Here is a 6,014-nt window from a genome sequence, read left to right on the forward strand (position 1 = left end):
CCCAGATATTGGAGAAGAGAGTCATGCTGGGCCAGATTCAAGCCAACCACCCACTGGCCCCAACAATTGATTCCCCCACTTCACTCCCAGGATAAATCTGGCATTTCCCATCTTTCCAGTGCTTGACTTTGCAACCTAAATATTTCTAAAAATAGGGGTTTTTTTTGTATATATAGTACAGGATATCTACAAGCACATATATAAGGCCTGATGCTGCACAGACTTGCACATGTGAAGCCAATGAGATTATTCAAATAAGCATAATTCTGTTCCTAAATGTTTACAGGATCACATCCATGTTCTGGAAATAAAAGTTTGCCACTTTAATGGAGCTTCTACTTTTGTCTTAGAAAATACTAAAAACAAATTCAGTGGTGACTATATCCATGAGTTTTTCCAGAGCAAAATTATTTCTGACAACTAAAAGCAGCTGGTACATTTCTCCCCCACTCTTGTCATAAAAGCAAAGTTTTTCTACAGGGGCTGATGTATTTTACCAACTTATCTAAAGGAACAACCCTATGAATTAAAGATGAATAGCAAAGCCTTCTTTGTAAAATAAAATTGTCTACATTCCCAAAGTACTAACAGAATATGTACAGACTACTTAATAAGAAATCCATATGAAAAATTTTTTTTAGGGCCTGATCACGTGAAGACTTACACAGATGCTTAACTTTAAGCATGTGAGTAACCCCAGTGGAGTCTCTTCGGTGTATTTTGGCCACTGTTTACTTTAAGCTATTCTTTCAGATACCCATGTTCATTTCAAAATATTTAGAACATGCCCCCCCACTCTAGCCTTGGTCTTACACCTGTCCCTTGCAAGTGTGTTTCCATAGGACCCTGTGAAAGTTTTTGAGTGTGAAAGGGCCCATGGAAGAATTAATGCAGCTTAAAGCTATATGAAGTCTAATGCAGGGGTTGGCAACCTTTCAGAAGTGGTGTGCTGAGTCTTCATTTATTCACCCTAATTTAAGGTTTCGTGTGCCAGTAATACATTTTTACATTTTTAGAAGGTCTCTTTCTGTAAGCCTATAATATATAACTAAACTATTGTTGTATGTAAAGTAAATAAGTTTTTTAAAATGTTTAAGAAGCTTCATTTAAAATTAAATTAAAATGCAGAGTCCTGGCCAGGACCCAGGCAGTGTGAGTGCCACTGAAAATCAGCTCGCATGCCGCCTTCGGCACACATGCCATAGGTTGCCTACCCCTGGTCTAATGCCACTTTATACTACAAAAAAGGTATTTTTACACCAAGATAGCGAACACACAAAATCCTACTGTAAATGGGCCACAGCATAGGTTTACCTTAATGTAGTTGGGGTGAGATAAATCCTAGACTTCTAGTTATGGTTCACCTTGACCAGCTAGATCAAGGGAAAATTACAAGTAGCCCCATCAACACTAGAATTTTACGTTAGCTCTCTCATTATAAACTTCATCTGTTTTTCCTAGACAAGGCCTCAGTTGGTGACACTTACTATGTGGAGACTCCCCAACACATGAAGGCAGCTCTACAAGATGTGGGGTGAGGAGCATCATGCCACTGAGGTGATAACTATACCCTTAGTCCCCATTTACTGTCCAGACAATGAGGTCCAAAGTAATTATTTTTATACTGCCATTTCTCATCTTTACCATTACTCCCAACACAGTGTAAACAGTGGTTACAAAACGTTTTAAAAGGTATTCTTTTTAAAAGGAAGTTGTCTGAGCTATTTTATCTCATACAATTTTAATACTATTCGCTTATTTTCAAAGAATTGGATCAACTGCTTTTCCTCTCCAGAAATAGAACAATTTTGATCCTAACGCTGCCTGCTTAACCAGAAACAATTACAAAATGGTTTGTACAATGCTAATATTGTGACAAGGAATGATAAAGAGGAGGTTACTGGGAAACACCCGTTGAAATGAAAAAGGGTTTTGTTCCTGGTATACCACTTTCAAAAATATAGTAAGAATTTTACTAAAGTAGCTGTTTCACTAAACGAAATAGTGTTCAAGCAGCTGTTTGGTGTTTATTCCAATGGCTTCCTGCCACTCCCAATGTTTGTGAAATGGAAGACTAAAGGCAGGAGTCAAATGAAGATTCATTACTGTCCACAATTACTATTCCAGTTGGCTGATTCTGTACAACTGTTACAGACCCCAAAAGGCCCAGTGAATGGACAGCTAGTGCCTCGATCTCTGAGTGAATAAAGGGGAAGAAGCTATATAAAACCGGGAAGCACCCTGGCTTAATCTATCTTGCAATAAAATACACCCTCCTCCTCCCTACCAACCACATGAAGTCAGTTGTGTAGGATTAAGTGAACTTTGCATCACAGAAAGGGGCGGGGATGCTGAAGAGCTAGCATGCTTCCTTTAACTTCACCATAGCTGGCTTGGTAACACCTTTATACTGCAAAGCAGCACTTTTCAATTTCTACTTTCCCTCCATAAGCTTTTTCTGGCATCTACTCATTACCCCTCTCCCATCTAAGAAATACATGCTCAGTTATGGACTTAATTTGATTTCTTCTGACCTGGGTTGAAGTTGTGCCATTAGAAAACATTAACTGACAGATTTCTAAAGGACTGGAATTTTTAGAAGAGGTATGACTTCAATAGACATGTCTATGAAAGCAGAGGACTCGTACCCCTTTGGGAGAGTGATTATTACAATAAGTACAGATTTAAGACAGCAGAATTGGACTGAATCCACCCCTCCTCCCCCATTGAAGCAAATGGGAAACAACAGACTCAAAAGCAGTATGTTTAAGGTAAGGTGTTTTATACCAAAATGAAAGCTGTAAGTACTGCATGAATTCCCACAACAGTCAACTAAAGATAAAAGAAAGGAAGAAGGTATTTGCTGCCATTAAGGACTAAGCTTGCTAGCATACCTATCTAAACAAGAAAACAGAACTGTAACTGAACACTTAATGAGTAAGCATAGGTCATGACAAACCCTGCTCAGTGAGCCATTTGTGTTTAGCTCCAAGTCACCTGAATTGTTTGCTGACAACTATGTTCAGTAATGATTCTATTTCATAGTGTATATAAGGCCACAATATGGCAGATGAGACAAACCAGTCTGGGTTGGGAGCAAGAGAGTGGACCTAAAATCTAGGTTCCTGTTTACCAGGCTTTTCAGAGCTCAGTTAAAAAAAGTAACACACGCACAGCTCATTTCCAAGTCAGGATTTTAAACAGAATTCAAAAAAGGCTTCTTTCACACTAATTTCTACTAGATTGGCTATAAAAGTGTGTAGTAGTACAGTACGTACCATTTTCCCAGCACATTACAGAGGGTGTAGTTTCTTAGAGCCACCCATTCTGAAATCTTCAGGGCACAGGGTGCCCACACAAAGTATTTTGGGATGTCTCCTACAGTTGCTTTACCACTATGCCTGCATTAGAAGATGCTGATAGCTGTCCTCTCTATATTAGCAATCCATTTCTGCCACAAGTGGCATTTCATTGATGGAACAGAAGACAAATCCTTAGGGTATATTGAAACCAGAAAAATTAATGCCCATATTACAGGAGCTGGTAGCTACAGTTGAAGTTCAAGTGCAGAGAAGACTCAAGCAATTTTACCAGACAAGTCATTAAAGCTTGAGCAATATGTATGGTAACAGAACTGCTAATAGGTGTACAATGGAGCCTTGTCTACACTACACTATTAAGTCTACCAGTTACACCATCACTGCAGCTCCAGTACTTTTCATGACATTGAAGTAAAATAGAAGCCCATTTTATGAGCATTCACAGCATAGCTAGCAGAAGTGCAACTGCTAAAAAATGAGCAGAGTTTTTTCCAGTGTAAACAAGGCCTTATAACATGCCTGTGGTTACTTAATATGCCAGATGGCAAGCCCTCTTTGGTGACAGTATAAAGCTGTGGTTTATACTCTGCTGAAACAGTATTAGTTTTATCAACTCAACTCCATGCAAATTTTCTATTGCTTTTCTTTAGTCATGGGTAACTACAAACGTAGGGTGTTTTTTTTTTTGGGGGGGGGGGGGGGGAGTCATTTTGGAAGGGGGTGTTGAAAATAATTTTTTGTAACCCAAGAGACCAGTAATTGGGGGGAGGGGCATGTAATTATTACAGTTCTCATGGATTTGTTATCCCTTTAATTTCTTTACTCAGACTAAAAATTTAAATGCAAAGTGTGGTAATGGTCACATGAGGAATAAGTCTCTATGACCTAGCTAGGTTTAAACTCAACTTTGTTTCCGTTCTCCCTCTCCAGTTAACATTCCAGCTTCATACGCTACCTTAACCAACTCAATAAATTTATACACTAATTTTTTTGAACTTTAATCAAGATTCACTACAACTATAGAAAAAGCCTCTCCTTTGTTTTGCTGGCTAAGGAAAAAAATCTATTTAAGACTAGACCTTCGTAATCAAAGTAAAGAATTAAATTAAGTTTTAAATAATAGTTTGTGTTTTTTGGAGATTTCTAAATTCTACATTTTAACAGTGCAAACAGAACAGCTATAAGATCAGAAGAGATGTCAAGAGTTAGCACCTCTTATACCCTGTGCTCATATTTTAAGCTAAATAGAGAAGTTTTTTCCTACAGCTCAGGGTTTGCAAGAGAATTTTTAGAGAAAGCATTTTTACTGCATTTGTAGTCTTCAATACTACTGAAATAGCAGCATGCTCAAAGATACCTTACATAATCAGACGAGTTTTCTAAATGAAAACAATCCATATGTCCACTTTTAAAATACATGCTGTTATGTTTGGTATTTAAAGACTACCGGAAGGAAAAATTTATATATATAAAATCAAAATACAGAAACAGAACAAAAAGTTAAGCAATACTAAGGGGGGGGGGGGGGGGGGGAGTGTTCTCATGCCACTGAGTACTCAAAATGCTTGATTCCCAGTCAGAGAGGTACTGTGGTTAGAGTTCCCACTTGGCTTTAGTGACTAGTGTCTTTATGGGAAAAATTGATTAATGATTCATGAATTTGTTTTCCCACAAAGCAATTTTATTACTTCTATCTATCACCACCTCACGGAAGGGTGTATGGGGAGGTGGGGTGGGAGGCTGTATTAGTACCCAATTACCATCTGCTGCTATGGCTACAAATTCTTAACTATGAAACATGTGAAGTATTTTCAAACTTGAACACTACACAGGACTTCTTTTACTAGCCAAGTGACATTTTAAAGAAGAAAAACTGTTTTGTTTAAGTGCACAACACTGTCTCTACATCGGGACAGAGGATGTCAGTTTCTGCTATAATGCATCACCATGTTCTAGGTTTTAAAACTAAAGAACAAGTCCCTACCTCTTTGTACTAGTGGTAAGGTGTATTTACATCTGTCATAATTCTAGCTTTAGGTCAATAGTATCCAGCCTGCCCGTATAATGTGACCGATGTAGGCCAAGAATTAGCCAACAATAACATTACAACAATTGTGTATATGCTTATAATTGAACAGTACTGCTACAGTGAAACTGGAGCTTTAAGATGTTACAGTTGGCCTTTGTTCTCTTCCCTCCCTATTTTCTATTTCACAGAAAGAGCTGGATTTGTTTAAACTGATTTTACACAGTCAGTACAATCCACATCAAAGGCTAAATCCCAGAACGCTCAAATATTTGATAAAACAAGACTATGTAAAGTGGCTTTTAAAAAAAAAAAAAAAAGACTTTTCTTCCTTCAAGATAGGTGGAGGGTTTATAAAGATCATATGCAGTGGGTAATGTATTAGGTCGGAACAATTTACTGTCATATGGAAGTTTAATGAAAAGACTTTTCTTTCAGCTAGGTTAACATTTGTCTTATGAGACTGATAAATGTAGTTCCTTTACAAGCAAGTTTTCCACAGCAACAAATCCCACTTTGATATTTCTACTACAGCAGCTACCAGTTTTCACTTTCAGTATTTTTAGAGTGTACAGAGTAAAGCATTGGAACTGTCCAACATAATAGTTTGTACATTCTCTTCTTCCTCTGAAAGAGTTTTAAAAGGGATTTTAAGACCTTGATGGCGA

This window comes from Chrysemys picta, chromosome 3 (assembly GCF_011386835.1).
Source record: "Chrysemys picta bellii isolate R12L10 chromosome 3, ASM1138683v2, whole genome shotgun sequence".
NCBI lineage: Eukaryota > Metazoa > Chordata > Testudines > Emydidae > Chrysemys > Chrysemys picta.